Source organism: Opisthocomus hoazin, chromosome 3 (genome assembly GCF_030867145.1).
Source record: "Opisthocomus hoazin isolate bOpiHoa1 chromosome 3, bOpiHoa1.hap1, whole genome shotgun sequence".
Classification (NCBI taxonomy): domain Eukaryota; kingdom Metazoa; phylum Chordata; class Aves; order Opisthocomiformes; family Opisthocomidae; genus Opisthocomus; species Opisthocomus hoazin.
This window is the reverse complement of record NC_134416.1, coordinates 40,726,694-40,737,319: the sequence shown is the minus strand read 5'-3', so window position 1 is coordinate 40,737,319 and position 10,626 is coordinate 40,726,694.

Below are 10,626 nucleotides of genomic sequence, written 5' to 3'. Positions count from 1 at the left end.
CAGCCGTTTTTGTGAGCATGAATTACTGGCAGAAACAAAATCGTAGGGTTAATTTCCCCCATGCTTAAATTAGGAAGGTTAATGGTTTAGTAAATTGGGTGGATACTGCATTTGACAGCAATGTTCTATAAAAAAAGGTTAGCAAAAGTTTAATAAATTTTTCCTCTGATAAAACATCATTCCAGTTTGGGGTGGTTTGGGTTTTATTTTAAAAATCAATATTATATCAACCTTTTTGGTGCCTTTTAAAATTAATTAATTAATCGCTGATGACACAAAACTGGGAGGAGCAGCTGGTACACCATGGTACATCATGCTGCCCCCAGAGGGACCTTGACAGGCTGGAGAAGTGGGCTTACCAGAGCCCCAAGAAGTTCAACAAGGGGAAGTGCAAAGCCCTGCCCTTGAGAAGGAACAACCCCCAACACCAGCACAGGCTGGGGGCCACCCAGCTGGAAAGCAGCTTGGCAGAGAAGGACCTGGGGGTCCTGGTGGACACCAGGTTGGATGTGAACGAGCCATGTGCCCTTGCGGCAAAGAAGGTGAATGGTATCCTGAGCTGCATTAGGAGGAGCATTGCCAGTTGTGGAAGGAGGTGATCCTGCACTGGTGAGTGCTGTGTCCAGGTCTGGGCTCTCCAGTACAAGAGAGACATGGATGTATTGGAGAGAGTCCAGGAAAGGGCAGTTAAGATGATTAAGGGACAGGAGCATCTCTTCCCATGGGGAAAGGCTGAGAGAGCTGGGACTGTTCAGCCTGGAGAAGAGAAGGCACAGGGGGATCTCATCCATGTATATAAGTATAGGATGGGAGGGAATGAGGAAGATGGAGCCAGGCTCTTTCCAGTGATGCCCAGTGCCAGGACCAGAGGCAGTGAGCACAAACTGAAACACAGGAGGTTCAGTCTGAACATCAGGAAACGCTTTTTCACTGTGAGGGTGACTGAGCCCCGGCACAGGTTGCCCAGAGAGGTTGTGGAGTCTCCATCCTTGGAGATACTGAAAAGCCACCTGGACATGGTCCTGGGGAGCTGGCTCTAGGGGGCCTTGCGTGAGTGGGTATGTTGGACGAGATGACCTTCAGAAGTCACTTCCCACTTTGACCATTCTGTGATTCTATCAATTAAGCATATGAATAACTCGCTGAAGTCAGTAAAACTTTATACATGTTATGTGCTTGCTGTGTTGGAACATAAAAGTGCATCAGCTGGTTAGTGACAAAATATATTGCTTCCAATGAAACCAAGATTAGCGCTTTATTTGTCATATAGGAAAAATGACACAAAATGTTGTTACAAGCAAGCATGTTCCAGTTTGACCTTTGTTAGAAATGCAGACAAGTTATAGAGTCCTGTCCTTCCAACCTCAAATTTCCTATATCCTTCTCTGAGGATACAAAAGACCATAAGTTGTTCTTATTTTTGTGGTGGAATCCAAATTGAGCATGCCCTGGAGCTGCTTGTTCTGGAAAACGTTTCTGTAAAAAAAGTATGTTAATATTCTGAAAGTTAATTTTGGACTTAGTTTGTTCTCCCTCATGGCTGTAGATTTTGCAGGTGTCTAGGGCTGTCTGTTAGTAACTTGATTTAAAGGCAGAAAAAGCTATGAGAAGTTTCAGGGAGAGTATTTATTCATTAAGATTTGAAATAGGATTCTCATCTGGTGGCACAGAGTATTAAACAATCATCTGTGTACTCTCCGGGATGGCAGTAATTTGGCTGAGTACAAAAAGTCCTGGTCTTCAAAAAACCTTGTGGGAATACCTGTGTAAAATCATTGATGGCTATATTTCTTACCGTTCCAGATTGGAACATTGAACTGAAGTTTACTTCTAAGGACATAAAACACCTTAAGAGCCTGCCTTGCATAAGCACTACCACGCACTTTGCATAGCGCTATTTCTGCATATGTGAATTCTGTGTGGGGTGTCTCAGGTAACGAATACGACAAATATCCTTAGAAGATACTGAGGCTTGTCATAGTAAAACATTAAATTCAAGATGGACAATTTCTGACTAAAGTTTTCAGGGTCAGGTTTCAAACTTTTTATTCATTCTAACTTTTTCCGTGGCATCTCTTACCTTCCCTTTTTGTGGCTAGACAGCTATATAAAATGGAATCAACACAGTTGCTTCAGTATATGTAAAATATGTCTGAAATAATTAACTTTTCCCACTGAATTTAAACTCGTTTTTGTGTTTGCAAAGGCAGCACATATAAGGTTCTCAAAAACATAGGGCAGAGCAAATAATGGTTTAATTTCAATAAACTTGCAGAGAGCTGTACTGAAATCACTTTGTCTGAAGAAGAAAGTGATAATCCATCAAGCCCGATGTTGTCAGCCTGGTTTCTGAAGGACGTGGTGCTCACCCGTTCTTGATGTCTCTGCCTGTATATACTGCCTAGTAACTTTTAAACCCATCAAGCCAACTCTGGCTAAAACTGGCAAAGGGGACAGGCATAGGATGGTAATAAATGCTACTATTTCCCACAAAATTCAACAACTGGTTAGGAAAAAAGATTCCTAGCCTAGCATCCTTGTTTGAGGGAGGGGCTGAAATGTGACCTGAAGAGTTACCTGCTCATCTGGCGGGGGGCATTAGCCTGGCTCCTTTGGAAATCCAGCAGCCTTCACTCACCCGTGGCCCAGAGGGCAGATGGGAGAGCGGGAGCAGTGTGGAGGCCTGTTACAGGCCTGGGGATGTGGCGTGGCTTAGCCTGGCTGGAGGCCAAGTGCCCACCAAGCTGCTCTATCACTCCCTCTCCTCAGCTGTACAGGAGACGGACTGCTCCAGCGTGGGTGCCCCACAGGGTCACAAGCCCTGCCAGCAAACCTGCTCCAGCATGGGCTCCTCTCTCCACGGGTCCGCAGGTCCTGGCAGGAGCCCTCTCCAGCACAGGCTCCCCATGGGGTCACAGCTTCCTTCACGCATCCACCTGCCCCGGCGTGGGGTCCCTTCCACGGGCTACAGGTGGATCTCTGCTCCACCATGGACCTCCATGGGCTGCAGGGGAACAGCCTGCCTCACCATGGTCTTCTCCACAGGCTGCATCAGGGGAATCTCTGCTCCAGTGTTTGGAGCACCTCCTCCCCCTCCTTCTACTCTGACCTTGGTGTCTGCAGCGTTCTCACTCCTCTCTCCTGCTGGAAAATGGCCTTACGCAGGTTTTTTTCTTTCTTTTTTTTTTTCCCTGCTTAACTATGTTACCACAGAGGTGTTACACTGTTGCTGATGGGCTTGGCCTTGACCAGCAGTGGGTCTGTCTTGCAGCCGGCTGGTGTTGGCTCCATCAGACATAGGGGAAGCTTCTGGCAGCTTCTCACAGAAGCCACCCCTGTAGCCCCCCACCACCAAAACCTTGCCACACAAACCCAGTACAGGATGGGAACTCCAGCTATGACCCACTAGCCTTTTAGTTACAGTCAACAGGGAATAAGGTACTGCAGGAGACAGGACATCGTTATTTTTGCTGCTCATGAATAGTAATTCTGGTAAATATGTGATTTCCTCAGTTTTGTCCGCGTGTCAAACTTATTCCGAAATAGGTGTGTAACTCCTATGTGTTTATATTTGTGTCCTGGAAGTAGTTTAGGCGAGGCGGGTACCTGGAATAATGATTCCTGTAAAGCCCTAACCTTGCATGCAGTGCTTCAAGTCCTTGGACTTGCTCTGTTGCATGACAACTACTGGACAACACCTCCTGATTCTTGAATTTATTTGCGCAGGACCTGACGCATGCATGAGTAACTGATTACGCGTTCAAAGCTAAGCTGCTTTTTCTTCCCTGTGCTGGAGAAGCCCTGGGCTGGAGTTCTGTCCCTGCAGTGCTGCCTTCTCCTCACTGACTGCGCACAGTTCCAGTCTCGCGCTACTGCTGCTTCGCTGGTTATACCTTACCACTTCCTCCGTGACTGGATTAACGCTTCAGCTCAGAGTGCCTGCTGGGACCAACACAGCTGTGCAAGCCTGAGCAAAACCGGAGCTCAGGCAGCAAACCACTAACATGATTAAAATGAGACAGATAACAGGCTGGCTATTGCTAAAGTTCCTAAAATTCTTTCTGCAAATACAACTAAAATCAAGTTGAAGTATGTCCAATACCAGACAAGGCCTGAAGCCCAATGTGGATGATTATTATTATAAAACTTTAAGATCTGCTATTAGTACAAAACTGTTATCATCATTAACATTATGGGCAGATGCCAAAAAGTGCAATAGCCTTTCTGCATCTCCCAGCATTAAAATCTGTTACAGCCTGGAAGTAAAAGTGAAGTTATTAGAAAACTGTCTGTTTGTTAGGACAAACATTTTATCTTTATATGTTTATAATGTTTTTTAATGAACATTGTATCTTACCTCCAGCAGAGATTACAATGTTGATTTGGGAAATGCACGATTCTGTCTCCAAAGATGAGCGATAAGAAATAATTCAAAATGCAATTTTACAATTTTCCCCATAGAGAAGATAACAGCTTTCCAAATATTGTAATGAAGTTCGACAGATGAACCAAGAAGAGAAAGTAAAATTTTTGATATGCTGCTGTTATTCAGAAACAGTCAGAAGATGTACTGGTATCTCAGCACTATTTTGGCAAACACTGTATAGAGAGCAAATCTGAGTATTCACACAGTCATGCCTCTTTGTTCTTCAGTAGATGTAAGATGTTATTTACGTGTTATTTGTACCTGGCTGTTGTTTTACATATATATATTTCTGTTAAACTATTTTTGCCACTTTGAGAATTTTACCTAGTTGTCATAAGAAGAATTTTTAAAGTGGAAAAGGAAGATGCTCCATAAAAACTTGGTATAATGAGGAGCTAGACTGGAGTTTGTATCGCCATATAGAATACATACATATTGTTTAAGTTCTGCCCTTTTAGTACCTTCTAGGTTCCTCCAGTTATAGCTCCAGTTTTGTGGAACTCGAGCTGAAAAGGCCACCCTGAGAAACAGATTAAAAATATAAGCTTAATTCTAACCTCAGATCATATAGTAAGTGAATGCAACATGTCTTCAGCTGGAGAAAACAATTCAGATGGTTGTAATTACTAAAGATTGCATGCCATTAGATGTAGGCACATAAATTAATTTCCTTTTATAAGAAAGTAATGCCACTGCAGTTATACATAAGCCCTAAGGTAATCGGGTCTAAAACAAACAGAGAAATTCACACAGGAAATGACGGACAAATTACATAGGAGTTGAATGTGTGTTTCAGCTGAAAATGAGGAGTTCCTAAAACAATATATTTATAATCCCCCCAAAGGGCTTAAGCATTTCCTGTCCATGATGATCTACACAGAGAAACTATGCAAAACAGAGTAAACAATCTTTGCTAACGGCGCGATTAAGAATTGCTATTTAAGGTGCTAATGTCTGACAAACTGGAGATGTGGCAATGACCTTTAGTGCATAAAAATGGTAATACTTACACATCCTTTTTTCTCTGTATTTTTAAAAGGCTAATGCTCAATCTCATGATTTCATAGAGGGAAAAACAGACACTACCTCTGGCAAAAATGCCTTGCAGTTAATGCACTCCTGGTTTGTGAAAAGTCGGGAAGAAAACCCAGTTCTCCTGAGATGCAGCCCTATGACCTATCCACTGGACCATGCTACTTCCCAGAATACTGTAGTTTTCAGAAAGCCCTGTATGAAGCAATTTTTCATAATTAAAAACAAACCAAATGTCACAGCAAATATTTCATATATTAGAAGTTTCATCTGAGGGTCAAAATTAACTTTCCTAAATTACATATTTCCTCGTGGATATTATTCCTAGGCTCTGAAAAGGAAAACTACAGCTCATAAAAAATACACCCCGAGGAACAAGATACTTCATTAATTCCTTAAAGGTTTAGCATAATTGTTTTTAACTCCAGAAAAATCCTTCAACTAACTGGAGACTCTCTGATGTCAGTCCTTCCAGACCTGACATGAGAAAAAAATTCTACGTGCATGCAATTAATCTTCTGTATTATCACCCCATATTTTAATAATTTTCAACTCTTAGAGACTTGCACCCTCAAAATCATGCTAGCTCAACCATGTAGTATTTAAATTGTATCTGGCTCTGTATTTTTGAAAGTATTTGTTGTTATAATTTTATCTTAACCTAGTTTATGGTATGACATAAACAATCTTCTATACTGGGATTTCAATACATACTTTAAAAATTGAATATAAACATATTATGTTACTTTTATGTTAGTAGCATAATGAGAGTCCAGTTCTCATTTGGCCTTCTTGGGGCACAGAAATAAAAATATATAAAATAAATAATATGCTTATCATAGAGAAAGTAACATACCAGGCTTATTTTAAAACACTGGCCTGAAATAAGATCACCAAAAATTAGCATAGAGGAGAAAATAAGATAATTAATGTTTAATTATATTTAGTATATTTTTAACCTTATAAACAAAATAGTAACATGTCAGCAATTAGCTTTACATCTTGGATTCTTGCATTTTTAATAATCAGCATTAAATAATCAACTGGCATTACAGTTCATAATAAATGGAGTACTACAGAAACACTGTACAGCTTGGAGCAATGTACAACGCTGCGCAGGAGTGACCCAGTACCCAAGTTCGTAGCAACTTTATACCATCTCAGGCTACCGTATCTGCAGGAGTAGCCTGCTGCACTGAAGTTTCATCAAACGCTAGACAGGTCAAAGTAAAAACAAAATACCCCAAACCAGATGCAGTCGAAGCTTTATTAAGGCACAAGTGATAGAAATGCAAGAAAATTATGCTTCATTTACTAAATAGCAAGTTTAAAAGAGCTCCTGCATTGTAATCTGAGCTTGTGTGCACAAACTGCCACTGAAGGCAAGGAAAACGAGAGTCTCTGGTAAAACAGGGTCTGAACGGAGACATTGTGGGGTGAGGGGAGTTTTCCAGGGGATATCAAAGACAGACGGTGAACGGAACTGTTGTAGCCAGCTCACAGCTGCCTGTTATTCCAGTACTAGAATTAAAGATAATTTAGGAAAAGCTCAAGGAATATTTCTTCTGGCCTGGCATGAACATGAAGTAACGGATGACTGAAAAACTCAAAAGCAACAGATTAAGGTTAGCCTATTTATTAGCTTTTTCTAAAGCAAAAAAATATTTTATGACTTCAGTGAAGTTGTTCATATGAAAATTGCTTATAATAGTAAAGATGTACAGAGTTTGTAACAAAATCCACCTACTGGTGGCTAAAGTAGTAGAGTTTTTGGGACTGAAGCATTTTCTAAAATTTGGCTTTCTTCAGTGTATTGAGGTTATTGCTTAGAAATCCCGGTGAGGGCTAATCCTTCAGAAAGGCTCCAGCAGACATCTAATGTAAGAGACGTACGGAAACTCTTAACAGCTAGTAACTCCCATGTTCCCTCTGAGTAAGTGCTGAGTTTTTTAAAATCTGGGTGCTTAGTGGTACAAATGGGTGCTGCTGGATGCAGAATTACTTAGGAAAAAAATGGCCCTAATAACCTGATCACCTAAGTTAGATTTTTACAGTTTTGTTAAACACTATCCACAAACATTGCTAAAGCAAATGCAACTAGAGTGAAGGCCTTACATTTCACAGATTAGTTAAGAACATTATCTACCAAGTAGGTAATGTGATTGTTTATGTGGGACTTAAAAGCAAAATTGCACTGCCTTATGTGTCTTGGCTACATATGAAATCTGAGAAATAGAAGTCTTCCTGCTTTATATGACCAGATACCTCAGATACACCATATACATATAAATTTGGGATGTTTCTATTGACGTTACTGTTCAAATAATCCAGGAATAAAACTTTGCAAGTTTCTGAAGTGCTTATTTTCCATTATTTTTTTATATATATTTTTATATATATATATGTATGACAGTCAGACAGAGTGCAGGCATATACAAGATAAGTGAATAACTACACATGCATGAGTCCTACATCTGCACCTCATCATTCATGCACTACGCCCGAAACCATCTACTTCTCCAGAGTGCAGCCTTTAGAGAGCAAAATACTTTTCCCCACAGTCACTGCAATTCAATGTTTCTCCTCCAATGTGTTTATTTTCAAAAGTTTGTCCTATAGTTGAGTTACTATTCTCTGTGCAGTATTCTGGATGTTCAGAATATGAAACAACGGTTAGACAATATACTGAATTATAAAGACAACCCAGGAATTACAACTTAATCCTTGGTTGTCACAAATATGCATACATTTCTTTGGATTTTGTTGAGATTAGAATGTAGAAGTTGTTTAAAAATGCAATTTGCATACATGAGAAAGGTGATCGCACAAGACAACTTGAAAAAAAAAACAGAAAAAGAGGAAAGGGAAGATGTTCAAACACAATTCAGCATTTTCTGTATTCCATAATTTTAATACCTGTTTTCAAATACTGTTAGATGAAGAAATGAACTGTGGTCATTGAATTAGATTTTTATTAAAATGTCAAAGGCACTCAGAAAATTTGTATGCACGCTTGCCTCAATCTAAATAAAGAGAACCTATTTGCATGTGTTTTATTATGTACTGAATTACTTTAGCTGTCAAAGTAAGCACCTGATATACGGCACTCATTTGCATAAACTAATTTATAAATAAAAAGTGGGTGCAAACGTCGAAGAAGAAATTCACACATTTGCTGACAGACAACATGCATTGTTCTCAAGAATATCTTTATTCCTAATATTTTTAAAGTCTCAAAACTATTTGGTAGAATTAAGGCGTACTTATTTTCCCCCTTAATGACTCTCCGCCATTTTGGATACGCTTGTGGGCTTGCGTGCAGATGCTGGGTGACTCCTTTGTCACAATCCTCTTCAATGCACTGCGTTCTGATCTCGGTTAAGGCAGAATTTGGAATAACGCTCGCATTAGAAATGGCTGATCAAAGACAAGGGCATTGTTACTTTGGTTCCAGAATGCTGCAGGAAGGATCCTATACCGGCCACAGGTAGAGCCGCACTACATGTATGAGGTTAAACTGAGGTACAGCAATATGTGCTCAACAAGTAGCAACATGCTTAACTCAGAGGACAACTGTTTACGTCAGCATTCAAGCATCAGCATTCGTCCTCTATCGTTTATAGAACAGCTTGGTATTTCAAAGTCAAATGCGACTAAAAACATTCAGTCTGAGCCTACGTACATGAAATTTCAGCTCATTGCTATCACAGATGAGGACAGCTTAAATATGCTAAACAGACTAATAAGAGATTATTATATTTCAGGTAGATACAAGATATCAAAAACTTTTGGATCATGTTATGCAAACAGAATCCTGTAAGTGCCAACACAGGTTATATTTCCTAATAGGTGTTTATCTCACAAAAGCAGCGTACTTCTTTCTGTAAACACATATTGAGTGGGGCAATGGCTGTGTGCTAAAATTTAAAATCTTACAAACAGCCGTGGAGCAAAGTAGGAAAAGTTAGTGGCTATGTACACGTGCTGTGTCTTCCTTGAACTTAAAAGGTACTGCTGTGGGCTTATGTACTATGTTTGCACGGACAGCAGTCTGTCACTGCCATTTCCAAGATAATTAATAGCTGTGAATATTGAAATACCACAGCTTTCTTCTGCCTCCCCACCACCACTGCCATACTGGAAGAAGCATAAAATTGTTCTCCTATCAAACTGCGCATCTGATAACTATCTCAACTTTAATAGCTCCGATTAAATATATTTTTCCTATATACTGTTGGATGCCACTGCTTTAAAACTCTTGATGATTTTGTGCTTCAGGATGTCTGCATTTCCCTGCTGAATGCTAACTTTCCATTGCATATCTTGCATCTTAGCTTCAGATCCACTGGAATCCACTTGGATGAAAAGCCCCAAAATGAGTAATAGCTATTAAAATTTCCAGACCAAAACAAAAACAAAACCCACATCAAGGCAGAGTTACGGTTGAAAAGGAGTATCAGTTACTTAAGGCATAAAGTATAATGGCATATTGTATAAAGCATAAATTATCCCCAAAGTAAACATTTCAAAAACCCCAGGAAACTCAGGATTAAGGATAAAAACTTAAACGAAATCCAAACATCTTGAAATATTGAAATGCAGTATGAAAGCCTTCAAAACAAACTCCGATCAGCCCTGCAGGCAGCACCATGCTGTAAGCCAGCAATTATGATTAATGTATTTTAGTATCTGTGCCCCTAAATTAGCCTAATGCATATTTCAGAGATAATAATTTTTTATTTTGTTCCTTCGCATGCAACAAGTGACTATGACAAGCAATAGAAGGTGAGCAGGAGAAAAAATAATGGTATATAACCATATTATTAGTTTCACTGCGGAACTGGTTGTTACTTGACTACTTAGAAATATAAAATGTCCATCATAAGTGTGAAGCTACAAGTAAAATACTGTTGTATCATGCACGAATGTTTCATCACTGTGAGAAGAAACCATTTCCGGCTGGGGATCGGTAAAAGTGAATCAGGAAAGGTTCCATTAGATTTTATAACTTGTTGAAGAATAAACAAATGGTATTTCAATTCTTAAAATTAAAAATGAAAATCTGAGAAACACACTACTTCTACCGCATAGGTTGCCTATCTAATCTAACTAAGTGGACAGAACTTTTCTATGGAAAAATAAGAAAAAGAGTAAGAGGAGACGAATGT